Source organism: Pezoporus occidentalis, unplaced genomic scaffold (genome assembly GCF_034315485.1).
Source record: "Pezoporus occidentalis ecotype Australia unplaced genomic scaffold, CSIRO_AGI_Poc_V1 ctg126, whole genome shotgun sequence".
Classification (NCBI taxonomy): Eukaryota; Metazoa; Chordata; class Aves; order Psittaciformes; family Psittacidae; genus Pezoporus; species Pezoporus occidentalis.
Genome location: NW_026913060.1, coordinates 476,128 through 500,011, shown reverse-complemented (window position 1 = coordinate 500,011; position 23,884 = coordinate 476,128).

Below are 23,884 nucleotides of genomic sequence, written 5' to 3'. Positions count from 1 at the left end.
CATGGGAAGCAAAAGGGTTTTCGTATCAATTTTTGGCATCTATCTGGTTGCTGACTTTGTTTGTTTTTACAGACAATTGATCCAAAACGATCTCCTCCAAAGGGCAACTAGGAACAGGGTTGTCACTTAGATGACCATCTCTCTTCATTAAACTCAGAGGTACTTGATTACATTTGGTTGCCAAAGTTGGGTGTGTCATCTGCCTCCACAGGGCAATCACTTTCTCCAACATGCACCCACATTAGGACAAGTGTGTCTTTCTACAGGGGCATCCAACTTACTTCATTAGTGAGGAGGAAGGCATGAGTTTAAATGATATCCATCCCAGGCCTTCCTCACATGATATTTTGTGAAAACCAACATGTTCCCTTCTGACTTTTGTTCTGTGGTTAGGAACAAGTGTGTGAGCTTCTCTAAAGAGGATTCTGGGGAAGTAGCCATCATTACTGGATTCATGTTGCGGTCACTTTGGTATCACTTGAGGAATTGTTTTATGCAGAAATGAGTCATGTTATTGGTGGAGCAGAACCTGACCCTAGGGCCTGCAAGCAGTGGGAAGAACAACCGTTGCACCACCCTCTAATAAGGCACAGACCCAGGCAAGAGTGCTGGCCAGCCAAAATAAATTAATTGCATCATCTAGTGGCTATTGTGTTATTATCAAAGCCTCCTTCTCCCTTTAATAAGGGTAGTAAAAATGTCTCAATTAATTGCTTTCAATTCAACTAGCCAGCTTGTGTCTTCCAAGCCTGCTGAGGACAAGAGCTGGTTGGGGAGATATCTCATTCCAGAAGCACTAGCAGAATTAATTCTTTGTTTTTTGATGTCACAGGAACTTTTTGTTTACCAGAGATGGCTAAAATGTACCCCAGATTTTCTAAACTTTTAATTATTTGTTTTCTTTGCCTCTTTCATTCTACCTGTTGCTGTTAAGTAGCAGAAGAACCATGAGGCTATGATGGAGAATTAGACATGGCAGGAATCCCTCTCCACTTCCATAACCAGTATGTTTCAGGACTAAGAACAAGGAGATAAAAGAAAGACAAAAAGTAACCCTTGGAATTTAGGACATTTGGCCCTCAACCAGACAGATCTGAGTAAATGAATAATGAATGATAAGGAGAGAGCCTGTCTAGGGTGAACTGAGAAGCCAGTGCTAACCCACCTTGGCATTAAGAGCATGAAACAAGGGTAAGAAGCTAGAAGGCTAGAATCACAAGTAAGCATAAGGCTGCAAAAAAAAAGGTAAAGATAGAAGTTCTGGCACAGAGACAAATGCAGAGCTCTCAAGAAGTGAAGAGGTAAAGGAGCAGAGAAGACAAACTTCTGTTGGGAAACCTGTCTTTTCTCCACTCCAAAAACCTTCAGAACATGGCTGAATCACATCACTGCTCATGGTATTTACCCTCCACATTTCTTTTATGCCTTTCATAAATCCTTGTTTGGACTTTGATCCTCCCATCAACTTTTTCCAGTTTGACTTCATCACCCTTTTCACAGCTGCCCTCCACCCCACCCACTGTACTGGCTTGTCTTGCACCTTCCACTCTCCCCTGTACTTTCTTCTCAAGGCTTTGTGTCTGCCTTGAACGAAGATCCCTGATCCTCCCTTTCCAGTCCTGAGACCCAGCCTATTCTACAGACATCTCTGATGGCGTCTTTCTTACTTACACGTTCAAAATCAGAAGTTCCCCAAGTTTTGCTCTTAGCAAAGATGAGATATTAAGGTGTGAGATGAACAAAGCTGAATTCATATTGAAGACAATATTTTATGTTCAGTAGAGATAACATGACATTGCTGAACATGTATGGGATCTTAGGCAGAGCTAGACAGCACATCTGAAATTCGTACTGGACTGGGACTGGCACTGGCACAGCTGAAGCTCTATAGTACCTGTAACTTAAAGATCAGCTAAAAATTATTTGTTGTGCCAAATAAGGTCTTCCTGCAACTTCTTTCTACAAGACCTTTCAGCAGTTGGTTATTTTAGATCCCTGTGCCATCTCAGCTGGGATGCTTGTTGAGTACAATCAGATGGACCAGGTGCCATTTATATAATGCCAGCAGCAAGTCTCTTCTTGCATGGTTCCAGTGGGAGATAGATGTAAGATGAACTGTGGAAGAATCCTACAGTGATGGAATCAGCTAAACCAGACACCCAGGACAATAGCATCTGCCTCACTCAGAGACCGACAGTTGTGTGCATCAGCGTGTGAATCCCTGGGAGCACAAAAGAGCAGATGCTTCAAACCCTTTGAGGTTGACCCACTGCTGAGCAACATTTCTAGTGTTTGGCTCTGTCTCAGGACAAGCCTTGAGTTTCATGCATTTATAAGGGCAGAAGTCAGCTCTGATAGTATCAGAAGAGGTCGTCTGAAATGAAAGCTCAGCATTGGGTGTGTAGCAAAAACCATGCCAGATGTCCAACTGGGCAAAACATGAAAGAGGTGTGAGTAGGTAAGAGGCATGAAACAAGCCTTTCCTCGTTGCTTGCTACACAGCTGGTTGAAATGTGTCAATACAGGTACTTCAGGGATTTTGCAATCCTGTTCTTATCCTGGTATGTGCCTTGAGTTTTGGACACACATGATTCCCATTCAGACATATATGTGTCAACCCACATCGGAGCTGGAACCACATGGTATGAGACAGAAATTAGATTGCCTCAAAACTTGGAAGAATACCTCTTGCTGCAGAAGCAAAGGGAAGGGATCCCAATCATGTTTGTGCATAGACAAATACTTCACGGCGGAGCCAAAATTTCCTTTCTACCTTTGTGACCAGGATAAGGGTGAGCAGGCTTTTTGCAAGTAGAATACGAATGATACAGAACACTAGCAGATATAGGCAAGTAAAGGAGTTTATGTAACTGATTCCCACATCTCATGAAATGGTAGTGTCATATCAAAGGGATGAGAGTCTTCCAAAGGGAAAGCACACTTACAGAAGTTGGTGAAACCAGAGACCAAACTTGATATACAGACCTGGGCAGGGTATATTCAACAGAAGCTACTTGCCTTGTTTGTCTTCCCAGAGCAGTCAGAAGGAGTTCAGCAGGACAGAGATGTTAAAGCTGGACTGGAAGAACAGGCCTTCTTCCCTCACCTCTCAAAAAAGAAGCCTTCCTCTCTGTGATGCACTCATACACATGCACAGTCTTTTCCTCAAATGGACAGAGACTCTGCGACGCCAGAATAAATGCATTGCATCATTTGATGGATTTTATCTTCAAGGAAAGTGCACCTCTTCCTTTAGCAGAAAAGCTGTAAAAATGTCTTGATTAAACATGGAAGCTCCAAGGTGATTCTTCTGACTGAGTAGTGAAATAGCTGGAAAGTGACTTCCAAGTTAACTTCTTTTAGCTTAACCTCCTTTAGGGCCTCTTTCCTGGGCCCCCGAAGCTGATAAAGAATCTCCTATGAAAGCAGAGCATTGTCTTCTGATACCCCGTAAAAAAGAAGATAAACAGATGTTTTCAGTTGTCAGGAGGGAGGTGACGGGTCAGATGGAGAGTGCATGCATAATTTCTCTGGGGGGAAGGGGTTAGTCCTAGGCTCTTGGATTGGCATCTTCTTATCAACGAACAAAGGACATGAGAAATACAATCCAAGAGGGTTTTCCCCTAGGTGTTTTAGTAGTCAAACCATTGCTTTGGTTTACTTACCACAGCTAGTGCTGTTGATACAGCAAGCCTGGCAACATAGAACATAGAATCATAGAACAGTCAGGGTTGGAAAGGACCTTAAGATCATCTAGTTCCAACCCCCCTGCCTTGGGCAGGGACACCTCAAACTAAACCATGTCACCAAGGCTCTGTCCATCCTGGCCTTGAACACCGCCAGGGATGGAGCATTCACAACTTCCCTGGGCAGCCCATTCCAGTGCCTCACCACCCTCACAAGAAAGAATTTCCTCCTTATATCCAACCTAAACTTCCCCTGTTTAAGCTTTAACCCATTACCCCTTGTCGTATCACTACAGTCTCTAATGAAGAGTCCCTCCTCAGCATCCCTATAGGCCCCCTTCAGATACTGCAAGGCTGCTATGAGGTCTCCACGCAACCTTCTCTTCTCCACACTGAACAGCCCCAACTTCCTCAGCCTGTCTTCATACGGGAGGTGCTCCAGTCCCCTGATCATCCTCATGGCCTCCTCTGGACTTGTTCCAACAGTTCCATGTCCTTTTTATGTTGAGGACACCAGAACTGCACACAATACTCCAGGTGAGGTCTCACAAGAGCAGAGTAGAGGGGCAGGATCACCTCCTTTGACCTGCTGGTCACGCTCCTTTTGATGCAGCCCAGCACACGCTTGGCTTTCTGGGCTGCAAGCGCACAGTGCCAGCTCATGTTCATTTTCTCATCAACCAACACCCCCAAGTCCTTCTCCGCAGGGCTGCTCTGAATCTCTTCTCTGCCCAACCTGTAGCTGTGCCTGGGATTGCTCCCACCCAGGTGTAGGACCTTGCACTTGGCATGGTTAAACTTCATGAGGTTGGCATCAGCCCACCTCACAAGCGAGCTGAGGTCCCTCTGGATGGCATTCCCTCCCTCCAGTGTATCAACCGAACCACACAGCTTGCTGAGGGTGCACTCAATACCACTGTCCACGTCATCGACAAAGATGTTGAACAAGACTGGTCCCAACACCAATCCCTGAGGGACACCACTCATTACTGGTCTCCAGCCGGACATTGAGCCATTGACCACAACTCTTTATGTATGCCCATCCAGCCAGTTCTTTGTCCACCGAGTGGTCCATCCATCAAATTAATGTCTCTCCAATTTAGAGACAAGGATGTTGTGTGGGACCTTGCACTTGTCATGATTAACATGACAAGTTAACATGGTTAACAGTTAACATGTACTGAGCAGACTTTGCCTGGCACATGAAAGAACCCAGGAAAATAAACTCTGCCTAGCTGACACTCATTTTAGGAACATCCAGGTGCTTCTTGTGTCTTGCAGAGGTCCCAGACCTCTGGCACATTTTAATTGGTCAGAGAGAGGAATCACAGTCACATCACAACCTCATCAGCTTGTTCTGAGAGTAAGCAGAGAGGCTCATTCCCTAGGGCTGTGATATGAACAGTTCTAAATTTCATACAGATATGCTGTATTTAGCAGAAGAACATCACAGAAGCTCTCTGCTGAGCTGTACTAGGCTCTGTTCACCTTGATGGCATAGCCAAGCCAGGGAAGTCTTTCCCCAGGGTGTTGGCTCTCAGGTATATTAAGTGGGCCAACTATGGCTAGCAGAGCACATGGTGGCATGGAGTGGCCTGCTATATTGCCTCGGCTTGTCCTTCCTTTCCACACAGCCTTCGCTGGCACCGGAACTGCCTTGTCATCACCCAGCAGAACAGCAGAAGTGTGTCTAACCGAGGAAGGTCCCCAAGCTGGAAAAGTTACTGCTCACCCTCTGTAGCCAGCTGATCATGTGAATGCTCCTTGCTCATCCTACTTGTAAAACAGTTGCTCCAATCACTTTCCTGTGAGAGATGTGAGAAGCAGGAAGCCTCCAGACCAGCCAGCAGCCTGCTGAAATGGCTGGGTAAACCTTTGTGTTTGTCTTTTGTCCTCCTACCCTTTTGTCTGGCTTGTATCTGTAAACCATAATTCCTCAGTGCGGGAAGTTTCTCCTGCTAAATACAGATCCCAAAACAACAGAGCAAAGTGCAGCCCACAGGTATGACTCGAATGGTAATTCTAGTGGTAAAAGACCCATGACCCCTTTTTGAAAAAGACCAAATGTTAATCTTTCATCCTAGCTGAATTCTAGTATGCAGTTATTACTTCAAATTACTCTGTAATTTCAGGTGATGACATTCTACACTTTTGCCCTTAAACTGTGAGAATTATGTTGTCAGTTGGTATTTACAGGGTGACCCCCTCCTGCAGATGTACAGACAAATGACCAAGAGCAGACCCATGTGGATGAAAGCTTAAGTCCACCTACAGTTCTCTGGGGAGCGATGCAAGGAAGGCTGTACCCATGCCTGTAATCTTTACGCCATAGAGAGACCTTCTCTGGAAAGCTGTGCTGGAGGTACAGGTGCAGATACTAAAAGCTGACACAGGCCACATGTAAAGGAGGCTCTAACCTTGAGAGCCATCTCCCTTTTGAATTTTCAACCATCACTGTGTCTCACCCATCTATTGCTTATCCCAGCTGATAGAGCAGAGTTTAAACATGAAGTTTAATCCTAATGAAAAAAAAACACCCAAAACAACAAACAAAAACAAAACAATTGAGACACTGAAGAAGAAGAAGAAAAAAAAGTCATGGCAAGGGTCTGCCCACACGTATCCACAGTTTCCGTAGAGCACACAATGTCTTTCCAATTTCCAGTGGTTGATAGGATGTGTCAGTCTTTCTCTGGCATCCCTAGCAGTCAGTGTCCAGACAAACAGACCTAACTTCTTGCTCCACTCCCTCTCTTCCTTAATGAAGATGCAGGAACACTCTCTGACTTAAAATCCTGGAAAGACAAAAGAAAGAAATAGCTGAATCCTGCCTCTCCCACACTGTGGTTGAGGGGGCGAGACAGGTAAAATACATCAGGCCACAACATCTCTGAGATCAAATTCTAGCGCTCATCTGTCTTGGAAGGGCTGGCCCTGACAATTTCTCTTTGTGCTGAGTTCTCTGTGTGTATATTTTATTTGACCATGCTTTGTTTTATTTTATTTTACTTTACCTTATTCTCTCTCCCTTGTTCGAGAATGTTCAGAATGAATTTAAGACACATCTTCAACTCAGATTTACAGCTGCATGGAAAACAAGATGTTACTATTTATAGTCATCTCAAGTTTGTTTCATCTGCCTACACAATCAATTAACTTCAGCTCCAGCTAATTTTACAATCAGCCCAAGAAAAATGTCTCTGGCATAATAGCTTGTTTTCTCCTTCTTTTCCCTGCAGCTGTTAAAAAAATATGGTCCCTTTCCTTATACAAGTTCCACACCTGAGTACAGCATTTAACCGGACTCTTTGCCTCTTAGAAGTTTCTTCCTGGCTGGTTTGACAGAAGAGCATTTACTTTGCATGATGGAGACCTTTTTTCCACTCTCCAATAGAGCCTTGGAAAGAATACCACTTATTTTTCCATCAGCTAATTGCAAATACTGAAAGTGTCTAGACAGGGGGAAAATAGCTTTATAAGTCATCAGCAAAAGGAATTTAAATGTTATCTTAAATCCCACACAAATACTTTTAAGAGCTATTCAGTAAATATATATTTGTATATAGAAAAATTATGCTAACCTGGAACTCAGGTTAAGTACACATCAGGAATTTAAATGCACACAGGAGGGAATCAGAGAACAAGGATGTTGTAAACATCCCACAAACAAGCAATAAAACACAGTAGATTAAAACTGAAGGTGTAGTGAAAAGCAGTACTGAAGATAGATGGGCATTTGGGGCAACTTTTCAGTTCTTCGACTTCAGCAAAGCCTTGTCAGTCTCTTCTGATATAGGCCAGGAACATAAGACTAAAAGAGCGCTATTAACTCACTTAAGTCCCGCCACGTCTATGATTATACCATCAATCATGCAGTAAAGAAAGGAAAGGCAAGGGAAAGGTAGGTTAGGGAAGACTCTACACCCTTTCAGCTGGCCAGAGTTATAAAATGGTAGCTCGCATGTGGTTCAAGTGGTATAACCTTTGAACAGCAGCTGAAATCTGTGTTGATCCTGACATCAGAGCTCCTCTCAGAGACAGAAAGTGGAAGGATGTCTTCTCAAGACCCAGTAGTGACAAGACACTGTGAAGGCAAACTTGCAATTCTAGCTAGTACTTCACAAAATCATAGAATCATAGAGTCATAGAATCAGAGAACAGTTTGTGTTGGAAGGGAGCTTAAAGATCGTCTAGTTCCAACCACCCTGCTACAGGCAGGGACACCTTCTGCTAGACCAGGTTGCTGAAAGTCCTGTCCAGCCTGGCCTTGAACACTTCCATGCACGGGGCAGCCACAATTTCTCCAGGCAGCCTGTGCCAGTGCCTCACCACCCACACAGGGAAGAATTTTTTACTAATGTCTAATCTAAATCTCCTCTCTTTCAGCTTAAATCCATTCCCCCTTGTACTCTGTTATAAGGTCTTCCCTGAGCTTTTTCTTCTCCAGGCTGAACAAGCCCAACTCTCTCAGCCCATCTTCATAGGAAAGCTGCTCCAGTCCTCTGATCATCTTTGCAGCCCTCCTCTGGACTTCCAGACTCTCTCAAGCAGGTCCACATCCCTCTTGTACTGGGGACCCCAGAGCTGAACACAGGACTCCAGGTGGGGTCTCACCAGAGCAGAGTAGAAGGGCAGGATCACCTGCCTCGGCCTGCTGGTCATGCTCCTTTTGATGCAGCCTAGCTTATGGTTGGCTTTCTGGGCTGCAAGCTGTACGTGAAGCTTAATGCTAATATACCCAGTAGGGATCACAAGGTGGCCTCTTGTCCATCTTTTCCCATATGGTAGGATCCAAAATGACAGGCTTTGCATAAATCTGTACTTTAAAACCTCCAGCTACAAATGAATGTATTGTTCCTTCTTCTCCTGAGCAATAAAACATACCCTGTGGTTACAGATCTAAGTTGAGTTGTAAGGCCAGGACTTTGCACACTTCTGTAAGTTAGATTTCAGAGGGTCATGCTCAGAAAGCATTGCACTTTGGGAGTCCACTCTCAAAGGATCTCTCAGCTCAGACATGAGATTCCTCTGGTTTTTCAGTAATTCTCAATGAACAAAGCAACTTGTTTAGAGAAACAAAAATATTGTTTCTCCTTGTGGGTTAAACTGTTGAGGCAGTTCCTTTAAAACTGTCACTTGTCTTTTAAAATGCTAGAGGTTTGTTTTGGGTTGGTTATGGCTTGGTTGGTTTTTTTTCAGCAGAAGAGAGAGTCACTTGAGGAGAATGAAAGGGATGTGTTATGTACTCACTGAGGATGGATGGAGAGGTTATTTTCCTTAGGCAGGCAATAGCCTCAGGATAGCCTTTTTCCCTTTGGGTTACTGTTTGCATTTGGGCAGAGTGTAAAATCTGGAGATAAAATTGGAGGAGAGGATATGAGAGTATGGAGTACAGGGAACAGAAGAGGAATGCGTGTCAAGGGCATACAAGAAAAAGTTTAAAACAACAGAATCTGCCACTGACAGTCTAAAGCAGTCCCACTAACCCATCTATGGTATATCCCTGCCTGTTTTAGCATCTCGTCTCTCCTTTCAGTTGTGTCTCAAAGACACACAAGACCATTGTCAATGATATTTTTCCTTTAAGGCTTCATAAGGTGCATCATGGCCTGCAAATAAATGTTTTAGAAATTTTTTAGTTTGTCTAAAAACATACTTGTCTTTCCTTTCCCTGGCAGCAATGCTCTGATTCTTTACAGAACTAGGGACCTGTTCAGTTTAGTTGAAATCAGGATCATATCCTTGCCATACACTGCAAAGCTCTGCTTTTACTAGTGCTGTAGGAACTATGACTTCTTCTTCTTAGTAATGGTAAGCAGGAGCAAACACATGTTATTCCCCAGCTCTGCAGGCTTCCAGGAGAAGCCATCACTTGGCAGACATCTGCAACAGCTGTCCTTCCTGCTGGGTTCTGTTTCAAGAAGTGACAACTAAGCCCCAGCCGCTTAGACGTTTGAATTTCAGGGGAAGCCAATACTAACCTCCATACCTATAACGAGCCAGAAGGGAATTTCTGACCCTTGAGAAAAGGCAGATTATGGTGTAGATTATATCTGAAAACATGGCTGTAGCCCATCTTTTACTCTTGGAGTATTTTCTTGTCTGCACAGAAAGAGAGAGATGGTCTGAGATCTGAGGATCACTCCTATCACCAACTTGTGTTGCTGCAAGATTTAGAAGTTAAGACAACACATGAATGGAAGAAACCATGTAAGCTAAAGGAAGCCACAGAAGTCAGTGGGGACTTTGTGGCATTCTTGGAGGAGGACAAGAGGTGGTGGCTGCTGCTTCCCTGAGAGTGAGCTGGTAATTTGGCTGCTGGCCTCACTTCTGTGACATTGTGTTTACAGAGGTTGCTATAGGAGTACAGCAATCTCTTCAAGTACAATTGCTTCAGATCTGCCACTAACACATTAGAAAGGCTGCAGTAGGTGGAAGAAGTCAGAAGCAGCATTTTCTGTTTTGTGTTTCAAAGTTGTTTCCAAGCACCATTCCACTAATGCTGGGAGTCCCCTACCCTTTTACTTCTAGCTGTTCATTCTCCTCATCATTCTCCATCATAAGAAAGAAATATGTCCTAAACAGCAATACAAAGGACTCTGAGCATGGATCTCAATTGCAGTGTTTATATGACATGGAGGGAGCAATGTGCTGTGGTTCAGAGGCTAGAATGAGCAGCTAAGGCTGCATGGTGCCACAGGAAACTCTTACAGTGGTTTCAATACCTTTTGAATTATGAAACTGCAGGCTTAGCTGCCAATAGCCTCTGAATTCCATTTTTCCTCTACCTCACACTTCATTTTGCCCTTTGCAGTTGAGCCACCAGAGCTTTTATTATCCATTTATATGGCCATAGGCGTTATCAGAAACAACACACTTGGCACTGTTCCATTGGCTTTAACCGAAAGAGAAATCTGGTTAAAAGTCTACATAATCCACCACGCCAAATAAAGTTGTTCCTGGCCTGGTGGTAGAAGAAGTTGATGAAAGGGCTCTCCATGACATGTGTACATAATCTTTGCTGGTTTGCATTAAAAATCATTCATGTTGATTTTCCTTGATCTTTCCCCAGGTTCAGCCCAGCTCAGAGAAATTTGCCATCTCTGGAACCCACCTTCTAAGAGAACCCCAAATACTGAGTTTGGTACATTAGAGAACCTACACAGCATATTGGTGAGGCTGTATTACTTTAAAGTCTGGTTTTTTTGCTTTCTACTGTCTAAACCAGTCAGCCACTTTCTTTCAACAGAAGGAAAGAAGGTCATGTGAAAGTCATGTTAACAAGTCGCCTGAGACAAAGACTTCTTTGGTTTGTGAACCTTAAGTGACTTTGGCTTGCAAATGGCTAACAACCTTGTAGATTAAGCCAGGATGAGCTTACTTAACTCTTGAATGAAAAACTTCTGAGAAGAACTATGTTGAGGTTTCTGAACTATCTTGGCATTTGTGTAGCACACTTTAAAATATCTTAAGATACTAAAGTACACTTTTCACAAGGGTTGAAGATGTGTTTCAAAGCTCTTGCTACTTTGCTAATGTGGTAGCTTCTGTCTCCTTCAATTTCCCACATAGTTTGATCTTGATACAACATTCTGCTTCACTTCCTGATCCGGAGTACAAGGAGCATTTATCTCTGCTGTACAAGAGCTGCTGCTTCCCACACTGAAGATTGCTGTATGATCCTTTCAGATAATATGTTTCAGGATGAAATTCAGCTATCTCCACAGGACAGCATGTCTGCCTAGCTTCACCCATCCAAGACACCCAAGACATGGAAGAATATGGCTTGAAAGAGAATAAGAGTGCTTTGGTGGAAAAGTTGTGAAGGCTCATGCCTAATTCCTGCTCCACTCCCACAGGTTGCTCATTTTGATTGTGTGGATGCCTTGCAGAAACTGTGCTTTTGGATGAGATACTGGCCCCTGCTAGCAGGGAATTGTTTCTGGTATTTCCATATTTGCTCCTTTTCAAATGCCACCATAATTTCCTTGAGACATCCACCTTATGAGAGAAATTTCCACTGCAAGGTCACCCAGAAAGGAGGACAGCAGTCAGTCAGACATCTCCCTTGATGCTCACCAAGGCAGGTGGATCAGCTCATTCATGTGCCTGAAGATCATGTGACATAATGATGATAATCATCATCATCATCCACTGCCTACTACAGGCTGTGACAGGGGAGAGAAACTTTACACAAAGGCTTCAAGGCCATCAGGGATTTAGTTAGCTCTACAACAGGCTGAGCAGGAAGGAGGGATAAAAAGCTCAGTTTTCGCAGGAGGGATTTGTTACATACCTATATTGTTTCTTTCAAAGCTTTCTTTGCTCTACCTAGTGTACGTACTGGATATGGGCCAGGTGCCCTTTGTGCCCCTGGATATGAATCAGACAGGAGAAGGGGGAAACCGAAACTGCAATACAAGAAGAGCTGCCAGTGCACTAAGCTGAACTGCCAGTGTCAGCCCTGAGGATGAAGGTTATTCTTCTAGCATTTGATGCCAACTGGCACAGCTTCCCTCTTCTTCCTTCACACTAGGGTTGCCTGCTTCACCCTCTCTCTCCACAGTATTTTGCCTTTGAAGTAACTTAATCAAGAAATACTTCCTATGTCAGAATTAATCTTCCACCTACCAGGCCATGAATAGCCTTTTTCATAGACACCTTTTTGTGTCTCTGCAGCATATTGCCAAAAAAAGGGAGCAGAAAGGAGTGGATAAGCCTGGCAGAGGTAAACAGTACAAAGGGTCACTAAGAAATCCTACTGATAACTTCAACACTAATGTAACAGAAGGTGCTTGCGCCTCCAAAGTCCAGTCCCACACATTAGCTTTCTAAAAGGCCTCCAAGCCATAATCCTGTGGCCAGATGCATGCCTACAGAGGAATTTTCCCCTAACTAAATCCATGGTGAGAGCAAACACCCAGGTTCCTGACATTTAAAGGAATCTGAATATATGTTTCCTAGAAATAGAACCAGGACCTTGGCTGTATCAGGGGATCTCTTCTTGAGTCCTTCACATGGAAGCTGATCTATAGTTCCTAGACAACTCTGGTATTTATTGGGGTCCACACTAGTGATTATTAGCTTGGCAAATCTGTTCTCATTTTGCTGAATTCTTTCCTATAAAGCTGAACCATTTGAATATGAATTTTGAGGAATATCTGGATCATCTGGACATCTGATTGCCCTACAACCACGTAGGAGATATCTAAGAAACACTTTGGAGTCACAGGGCAACCCAGCCCTTAGCTAGAGACCATGACAAACTCAAAGCAGACTAAATTAACATCTAATGATATGGAGCATCTTCTAGGACATCTGGGTACAAGATGCTTCATAAGTAATTGGTAGTTGAGCTAATACTTTTAATTCTTTCAGTGAGTATCCTAGAGAAAAGACTATTGATTTTTGTGCGAATAAGATATCATGGCTCCTAGCACAAAGAGTCTTTCATGGCTGCATATCCCAAGCAGGACAAGACATATTCTTGGGACCTGGCCAGATGCCAAATATCCTCCAACAGGTCAGATTAAGTGGCTGTATAAAACATGTCAAAAGTGAACTTGTCTAGAGGAAAGCAAGAATAAGATGTTTATCAATCCTGAATCAGGCTTACTCATGAGAAATAAGAAGATTCAAGATCAAGGCACTTTTGCCCTGGATGTGTTGGTGTCTTGACACTTGCTTTCCCTTAGGTTTAGACAGCAACTAGTGAGCTGTCTTTTTAAAGTCAGAAGGAGATTCCTAATCACAAAGCAACACTCTCTGGTGGTTGGAACACAGGGCCGGGATGCAGGGAAAACAAATCCTATTCCTGTTCGAACTGATAGTTTTGACTCTGGAAAACTGATATTGCTTTTATTTCCCATTTTTACCCTTTGTCCTCCTCATGCCTTGAGACATCTGGAGGAAGGACCTTCATATACATGTGACCACTGGAGTAGGAGAACTGAACAATTCTGGGGTAGGGTTTATTTGTTGGTTTGCTTTGGGTTTGGGTTTTTTCAGAAGTTTCTCAAGGTTCCTGTCCCTTAAATAACCCTTACCTTTGAGGAGCAAGGGAAGCTCAAAGCACCTGTGCAGCAGGGGAGATAGTAGAGCACTAGACACCAAAATATCAGGCGGGATATCTTTGCCCCTCCCTCTTCCACAACTCCTGCATGAAGTCAGATTGCTTCACAGGAAATACTACCCTGGAAATTTGCCTCCTGTTCCATTTTGCATTCCTGCAGCTCTAAATGCAGCCAAGCTGGTGTCATTGTATTGTTAAAAGGGCTCTAATTCTAACACCATCCCTCTGCGGTATAAAGACCTGCGCCTCCACTTTTTCTATTTCTTTGCGACACAGATAAGGAATCTTTTTAATGGTGTTCTGGTGGTGTAAAAATCAGGGTGTAATAAAGGTTTGGATCACATATATGTGTAATCCCCAGGCTTCAGCCTGGAGGGGGGCAGGAGCTGAGGGCTCATGGGAAGTTAAACAGAGAAGCAGGCTTTTTGGGCTGAGTAATAAATTCATGAATATTGGGGAGTTATTAATAAAAATGTTGATAGACCTCTAACTTTTGTGGTGATACTGAGCACTGTTATATGTAAAAAAAAAGAATCTTTTCTGCACTTAAAAATGTATTATCTGTAATTTTATTTTATTTTTTTGTTTTTCACATATAGAATATGTCCTAGGGAAGCAAAAGCACTTTATACACTGTGAAAAGAGAGGGTTGGGTTTGGTTTTTTTTTAGAAGATTTAGTGTATTCTTTTTTAATACATGCTTTGTTTCTCAAGCTGCGACATGTCTGAAAGTCCAACCCACTCCTGAAAGGTTCAGTGGGGTTGTTGGCTAATTTCAGTGCAGCCCTGCAGCCAGTCTGGGAAGTCACTTGCCAACACACGGCACACACCACACAAGTGTCTCAGAAAGAAGGGGAGAGCCTTATTTCCTTCTCTTTGAAACACTCTATCCCTCCCATCAGCTTGTGTGCTTTCTCAAATTAGATCAAATCCTGCCAGCAAAACTGACAGAAGAGGTCAACTGACTTCTACCCAATTGTGAATCAAGAAGTTTGCCTCAGGGTCTCAGAAACAATCTATTCCCCAAGAATAACTCTCCAGTCTTTCCTGTTGTTTCTGCAAACCCTCCTCTGCCTCTGTGGCTCTCCTGGTGGCCTGTGACACTTCCCAGTGGTTTGGAGCAGAGCTATAACTGCTTACTCTTGCTGCAGGATGTAACACCACCCTCTCCAACAGCTTCCTCCTACAAACACACGTGTACTTTGTTAATCACTCTGGAGTAGGAAGTTCCCTGAGTGAATTACCTTCATCTTCTAGAAAGAGGCACCATCCTATCCTCACTGCCCTCTCAACCCTCAGAATCTGACAGCCCTTGCCAGCCAGCAGTTTACCCGTGACAATGATGTTCTCATTGTGGGGAAGAAAGGAAGCTGTGGGATGCGTTTCTGCAGGCCAGCTGCTCACCAGAAGCTTCTTGGACACTCTTAGTTATAGCCAGTAAATGATAATGCCTGGAAAAACCAATGTTACCCCTTTGAGACCTCATCTTCTGCACAAACCAGACTGAACTTTTCTCTGCTTGGCTGTGACCATGGTGGGAGCTGAAGGATGCAGTGCAGCCTGCCCAGGACTGGGAAAGCAAGCCTTGACCTATGGTAACAAGCACCACAGGAGAAGAGTACAGCTCTCAAAGCTATGAGCAGGACCCCATGCATGGTATTTCACTCCTGCTCACCAAGAAACCTTTTGAGTTGCAGGCAGAAGCCCACAGCATACCCAGGAGGTCATCACTAGCTTGGTTAGGGCAACTTCTTGCTCCAGACTCCAAGAAGAGCCTGAAACACAGCAAGGTACATGTCTCCAGGCTTGCAGGCTTGCTCAGGTCACTGCATGGAACAAATCAGCCTGAAGTAACACAGGCCACATTTAAGATAAGCAAATCATTAACTGTAATGATTATTCAGAAAGGGAGCTGGCATCAAAACCCCCCTCCCTCTCCTCCACTCTAAACCTCTACCCCTCCCCTTTCCTTTCATTCCCTGGTGCTTTCAAGCAACAAAGAGTGTCTGAGGATTGTTTCCCTCCTGTTGTGAGTCATCAGAAATCAGCTCAGGAGCAAGGCACAGCTGAACCACAAGGAAAGGCTAGCAGGAGGTAGGGGCAGAGAGAGCTGGTCCAATTCAGCTGTGCCCATCCTCCTCATGGAAGCATATCCCTGGCTAGGATGAGAAAGCATGAATGCAAGTGCATGGGGAGACAGGGACCATGAAGGTATCTTTGCTCTGCCTTCCTGACACAATCAAGAGGGAGGGTGAGCACTCCAAAGAATAAAAATGTTTCCCTCCACTCGAGAAAGCAATGGATGGTGTCATGTCCAAGGTCTTGCAATTACCTTCTGGTTTGAAAACATCTTAGACCTCTCCCTCTCCTTTCGCCAGGTGGGAAGTATTCACTTGCTGACATCTCCCTTCATTCTTGCATTTGCAATAGCAAATATATTCATTTACCATTAAAGCAAAAATGAGGATGAATGCATTTGGAAACCTTTACTTCTCCTATTGTAGGTCCTATATACAAAAAGATATGCAAGAACAAAAGCAGCACAGGGCCTGGGGGAGCTGAGACTTTGGCTGGGGGTGATGCAGAGTACAGAAAAGCCTGCAGAAATGTTTGACTCTACCTTTGACTAAGAGAATGAAGAACTCTTCTCTGGGGCTTGTTAGAACTGTAACAGTCTAATTTAGAAGAACAGGATTGGATGAATATTTTATGAGGGTTTTTCCACAGGGCTGTTAACATTTAGCAAACAAAAGATATCCGTGATTCATTTGCCTTCTCACAGGGGGCAAATGAGTTAACAAATTTAACAAGGGAATTAAAAGGAGATGCTCCCAGAGCTGAGAGCTGCTGTTGCCTTTAACAGGTACTTGGAAAACCGGGATCGCTGATGTTCATGCAGCACCTATAGGACAAGGCAGGTCTAGGTTAAAGCTTTAAAATTGATTCAAAATCATTTTCTGCTCCACGGTCCCTGGGTAAGTGCTGCTGGTCCCAGTGCTAACACTTAGGTGTCTAAAAAGTTTTGACAATCTATGGCTGTGTTCCCTTTCTCTAAGAAGGTAAAGGAAATCTGCCATCAGTCTCTTGATCTAGTTAGATGGTAATTCCCAGGCTGTGGTCAGCATAACCCAGCTAGTCATGACCTGACTCCAGGTACTTCCCCAGGTGCTCATCCTGCAGAGGAGGCATGAGGCTGTGTTTCAGGGAGGGCCCTGACCACACCAAGAGAAGGAGCAGACAGCCCAGTCCACAACAGCTGCGATCTCTTTGCAGGGTTGTGGGGAAGAGAATTAGCACTAGTGGGAATGCAAAGAGGTCCTGCCTCTCATCTTCTGCTGTGGTGAATCTGCCCCTCTGCAGCACGTCCTGTCATCCCTGTGGTAGGTCAGTTGGGCAAAGAAATGTTCCCTTTCTATGGGGAGGTGTGCTGCTCTGGAGCAGGAGGCTTTGGGCACCTTGCCCCATCCTGCCAACTCAACAAGCCTACGTACATGTCCTGAAATTAGCCCAAACCTTTGAATAGGTTGGTCCACCCTGGGCCTGAGCCTGATGCGTTGTTAATAAGTGACTGAGCATGGCATGTTCTGTCTCGCTCCTGGCTGCTCAGAGCTTGCAGATAGCCTGGTTAGGCTTTTTTGGTAACGTATGCTCCAGAGGATGTTCTCTACCAGCCTTTGTCACTGATGAGTGACCAGCATCAGTTTACAATGTACAGACTACCAGAAATCCAGCTAGATATGCCCCTAGAGATTACTTCTTTTGCATATATGGAAGTACACCACCACCACCCTTGTACTACTTCTGTAGACACATAGATGTACATATAAGACAACACAGTGCCATAAAATAATATTCACGCTCCAGGTGAGGCACAGCACCACTTCTGTCACTGGATTGGTGATGAGCATTTTAAACCTTGCCTTTGCTAGGCTATGTCATGCAAGGTCTGTCTCCAGGAGAGTGTGCCCATAGCTACAGTACCCAGACACTTAAAAAACTAAATAGAAGCCAGATGTACTAAAGAGCTCTAAGAGACTGGATGTTGGTATTTTCCTAGTCCTTCCTCCATGTTTTGCTTCCTTGCTCAGAAGTTCACATCTAGCAAGAGCTGCAAAACCTGTTCTTGCAGTCTTCTCTAGAGAGCCACATCAAAGCAGAACAGCGAGATGATGACCAGATATACTGGTGTAACCCTAATCCTTTCCAATCTCTAGGCTTCCCCTCCCTCCCACTAAATCTGACCACAGCTCTCTGCCATGGGGCCAATACTGTTTAGCCCTATTTTAATCCTGTTTTGGAAATCTATTACTACTGGTTCTAAAGCATGCACTGGGGACTAAATAGAGATCACAGGCAGGATGAACTTTCTGAATTGGTAGAGGGAGACAAACATGATGCAGAGTTCAGGTCTAAAGTAGGCAAGTCCTTCTTTTGATTGCACTGTCTATCTCTGGAGTGCGCTTCATATTTCAGCAGCGTTCACACACCTGCCTGTGCTGGCCTCTCCTTTGTTTTTCTCCTGGAGAAAGTGGAATATTCAGACTCAATCCCTGTTCTGACATAATTCCCTGCAGTGATTTTCTACAGGCAGTTTTCTTCTGATGCTGGCAGTCCAAGGCTGGGCTCCTTCCATGTCTGAGGTCCTAAAATCATGGCAGAAGTATCATCATATCATGTCATAACACCATTGTCTGCCAACTGCCACCCACTTGGGCCAATCTCCCTGGTGCCTGTAGCTGAAAGCCACAATAATGCCAGCTTGCCAGGTAACTGCCCCAGATTTGCCTGAGACTCTTTTACTTCTTCAGAGAGCATCCTGGACTTCCCTTCACTTCCAGCCTAGACAGAAAGCTCAGCCCAGAAACAGATTTTAGTTATGTTCTGGAATATGATGCTGAGAGAGCCTGGGCCCATGTCATCCCTTATGCTGGTCCCAACCATGCATTCATCTATGCATGATTTCCTCTATATACTGGCAACAAAAAAGCAGGAGGGAAAGTTTTCTTGGCTCCTTCCTAAGGAAATCTAATATCATCTGGAGGAGGCTGGGAGATGATAGGCAAGCAAACGACTACCAGAAGTCATGCTGAAGGTGATCTGCTCACACAACGTGCAGATGAAGAGCATGCGATATCTCAGCCAGCTGCCTGGCACATACTTCTGTGGGAAACACAAAGCCTCTAAGTCTTTGTGCTTGGGTTGCACTGGTGGAAGACATGCAGCCTGCTTCCACATCCCATGAAAGCAAAACACAGGAAAACACTGTGAGTCTCAGGTTCAGACTCTCTCAAATATTTATTAGGCTAGTGATTGAGGGGCAAAAGGGAAGAGGACCCAATACGCACCATAGAAATGCACTAAGAAAGTCTCTGGGGGCTTGATTCATTTTCTGGCTTTGAAACAAATACAAATCTCTTCATTTCTCAACTGACCCATCTGTGAAAAGGGAATAAAAATGCTGAGTTAAAACTGATTTTATTTAGTGGAAAAAAACAACTACATGTGGCAAAGAATTGCAGCATTTGTACTAATACTTGCACTGTATCTGTATGAATAGTATAAAGTATTATTATAGTAGAATAGTATAGTAGCATGTATTATTACATACTATTTGTTAGGAAGCTGGATGTCATTCAGAATAAATTAGGAGGCTTAGAAAGGAGTGTTTCAACAAGACCTAACACAAAAGGCTAAATGACACACAATAGCAATGTGCTGAAGACAAAGGTGAGTGGATCTGTTTGGGTTGGAATGCATTCAGCCTTTTCCTGGAGATATACCAAGAATTAAATTGCTACCATATTTCAGCTTCCATATCTTTTTATTATTTGGCCTTGGGAAACATCACCATTATTGAAAATATTATTGAGTGAAACTCATGAAAATGAGAAAGCGTCAAGATTTGTTAAAGACAGGCCTAACAGAGTGCTGAGCATGTCTTCCTAAAGCCAGTTCTGCTGAAGCAACTCACTTCTGACTCACAAAATGTATCATACACCAGTAATAACTCAGCCTCACCTCCAGGTTTCCCTGTCATGATTTGCCACTCTCCCTAACATCCTGTGATTGAATTTGCAAGGCCACTGATGCATAAACAGCTTCTTCAGCCCTGAACTTCCTTGGAGTATAGTCTGCTGTTTACTCAGGTATACAAAGACATATGCGTTTATGTACATGTATATGTGTATGTATAAATATGTGTATATGCAGCATGTACTTTTCCAAAGTTCCCACACATTACTTAATTAATTTATTGTTTGGAAATTCCAGTAGCATTATATGAATGATTTTAGCAGGAACTTAGCCAGACAAATGAATTCAGAAACTTATTTCCATGGCTTTGTCATTCTGGGAAACGGGGTTTTTTTTTGGAAAAAACTTTTACAGAACAGATGGCTCATGTCAAATAATTGAAATTCCACCAAATCAGAACTGATAAAAACAGATAGCTTCACTGAATATGGTGGGTGTTACAGAGGAAGTAAATTGTATATGAGCCTGACACTGCTAGTCATTATTGCTTTGGATTTTTCCTGTGTCCCTTGCTTGTATGATTTGCTTTCTAATTAAGCTTAGGCATTCGTACTATAGTGCACTGTGCTGGATACAAGATAGAGCACATGCATCTTTCTACTTCATTGCTCTAACACAGGCCTCACTAACCATCACAAGTTTCCTTATCCATTCTGTGATCAAACAGCTCAAGGTGCCACTCACTGCAAGCAGTTTTGTAAAAGCGGATGACTTACCAGCTTCTTTGCTCCCTGACTGGAAAAGGAGCAGAACATGACATATTCCTCTGAAACCTGGACTGCGCAAGATTCAGGGGAGAAGACAGGAGAATTTTTTTTAAAGAGCTTCTTTCTGTGGGGAAAAAAAAAAAAGGCAGTTGTGGGTCAAGACTGACATTTTATTGACTTTCTCTCAACTAGCAATTTTTCTGTGAAATTTTACACTTTAGTCTCTACATTTTCATTCTGAAATGAACTTTGAGAACTTCTGAGGGCCAAAATAGAAGGAAAATTTTTCAATTTTCTTCAAAACAATTTCAAACTCTCCAATCACCCTCAATTTATGGAGAGAAAAAACAAAGAGGGAAAATCAGAACTTTTGAGTTTGGGTTAAACTGGTATGAAGCTGTAGGATTTTCTTTTTATTTTGAACTCTAAATTGAAAATGGACTTAAAAGTCATATTCCTGTCACACTCCCCTTTTTATATTCGATTCATTCACCCATGCTTGTCTGGTATCAACAATAAGAACAGGTACATTATAAGTAGAGCAACAAAGTGACTAGCTTTTATTTTGGTAGACTTGAAGAAGTAGTTCTGCTTTTAGGAAACATTTATCATTTAGAAACATTCCATAAAGACACCAAGCAGACAACAGGCAGCAAACTGTCCTAGACTGGGAAACCAGTGTCAGAGCAGTGATTGATACTTTTTGCCTGAATTACACATGTTAACTTCTGGTCTTTGATCTAATAAATGGAAATAACATTAGAAGGGGTAACTCAAATACCTGTAGGTATAAACACGTGAAGGGACCTTCACGTGCACTTGAAATGTCAGTGTTCGAACATGCAAACTGATCTCTCAGAGGAAGAACACTCAGAACAACAACCAAGGGTTTGTTGTTGCCTCTTTCTCTAGGCAATCTTTAATGCTACCAAATGTAATCTGTGTTACATACGTGCATTTCCTTTCCCTTAATACCTGCACTGGTATCCACAAACCTTCTTCCAGAGTTCCTCCACAAAGTCTTGTTTACCTCTATAAAAGGAGGAAATTAAGACCGTCACCCAGGTATCACTAAGTAACTTCTGAGTAACCTGGAGGTGAGTTCTCCTTGGGAAAAGGATACCCACTTAGATAAATCCCTCCTAGAGGGATTCACCATAGAAATGTTCTGATCTGCCTGGTTGCTAAAGGAATTAATGAGGAAATGGACAGAAGCAGGTTCTGCAATTGTTCCATGCTGCAGGAACCTAACATTTCACTTTTTTCTGAAAAACAATATAAATGGGATAGCCAGGGAGCTTTCCTAGCCAGGATTTTACTCAGCAAAATGTTTCCAAATGGAAAACTAGCATATCCACTGGGTAGCAGTAGGTATCATAGAGGTTTCTACTGCCAGTCCCTTGCCAAACCCACATGAAAAGTCCTTTGTTTCAGTAGATGATGGCATACAGGCAACTTTTCAGAGACCCTGAATTGTACAAAATATGCTGGAATTCCTCTTCCCCCGGCATAGCAGGAAGGAACGCGCTAGATGGGTAAAAGTCTTCAAAAATGCTTCTCAAAGATCTGAAGACATCCTCAGGATAGCAGGGCTGGTTTTTTTGCCAGTTTACCAGTGGTGAGGATTAGGAACAGCTACATTGGGGGATTTTGCTGTTGCCAATGAGCGTGGCCAGAGGAGCTGGGAAATGCACCAATTTAATGATGGATCTAGGGGCTGTCAGAGGGTAAGTAGAGAAAGCATTAATACTGTTCAAGGACTCCTCTTTACAGGAGAATTGAGCTAGCAAAAACAAGTGCCAAGGTCCTGACTGAGCAGATGAGTCTGTTGCTGGGCACATATGTTGAGTGAAGGCTGCTGGGATACTCTACAAAAAATTCCGTGATTTGTCTTTTCTTGCTGGGACATCCAGCCAAGCCACTAAAGATGAGAATTGTCCTTGTATTACTAAGATGCCAGTTCTAGTTCTCCTCCCTGGCAACTGGTCTGAAGGAGGACACCTTACTTCTTCTGTATCGTATGTATATAATTAGGCCCACTTTCCTTGTACTTCTTTCTTAGGGAGCGAGCCTCAATGAATTCCAGATGAATACATTGTTTGCTTTGTTTCATTTTATCTTGTTTTCTTTTGTTTTGCTTTATCCAAGTGGTCTTCACTGGGGGCTGAAAGCCAAGCTAATAGATTTTTCTTGTATTATCAACCTTTGGAATGTATCTCTCCCATTGTTTCAGCTCCCGTCCTTCATATTCAGCAGTGAAGTGTGTAATTTGCACTTTATTTTTAAACTGGTTTAACCCTTTGATATCATGCAAGAACTCAGAGAAAAAAAAGAAAGAATGCCCCACTATCTCCTGCTTTAATTACTTATAATTTTTAGTATTAATTACTACTGTGTTAGGCTCTGTAGAGAGACATAGCAGGATGCAGATTTTCATAGCTATTTCCAGTTGAAGAGTAGGAAACAGGAACTTAGAGCAGGCACAGGCTGAAGAGCTGAGACCTTGAGTCACTCTCTTGACTGCAGTGTTAAGAAGCAATACGTTCCATCCATATCTACGTTGAAGAGAAATTTAGAAAAATTAAAGCTCTGAACTCCTCTGTGCCAATATCTGTTTCACAGAGGAAGCCTTCAGCTATTACACACTTGATTAAGACGCTTCAGTTTGATGTCTAATGTTTAATGGCATGAACCCTGGCCTAAGGGTCTAAGAGTTGGGTGATTCAAGTATCTGCAGTTTTTGTTGACTTCACTCAGGTGGAGAGGTGCTTCTCACTTCTCAAAAACAAATTGATGACTTTTTTCAGGGTGTTTCTGTAAGGAAAAAGAATTTAATTCAGAGCTCATGAGTCCAACTTGGAGACATTTGGTCATCTGGGTCATAGGCTTGTAACTTTCCTCTGAACACATGTATCTGTCTATACTCACACTAGGACAAAAAAAACCCCATGTGCTTCCCAGAACCAGACTTGCCTCTGCTAGTTCCAACCAAAGAGGGGAATGAAAGAGCTGGCATTTAAAAATGTAATTAATACTAATGGAAAATAAATAGATACATATGTTCCCTGTGGCCCATGATGGTCTTTTCTGAGAATGCTTGTTCATACTTAAGAGCAACAGTCAGTGGGTGGTTTTCCAGTGAGCAATCACCTCAGGCTGAAAGTTAGGAAGGAAAGGAGAGGAGCCAGATGTTCTGAGCAGAGGGCTGAGCACCAACAGGTTCAGTGCCCATCCTTGGTAAAGCCTATAATGCAAAGAACCTCTCAGCACAGCCCCATACATCCAAGCCCTGTCCAGCCAAATGCATCTTAATTCTAAAGTTTGGATGGAGCTGGGTCCATCCCTTCCACCCATCTGAGCTGAACTGGAACTGGGCCATGAGAAGG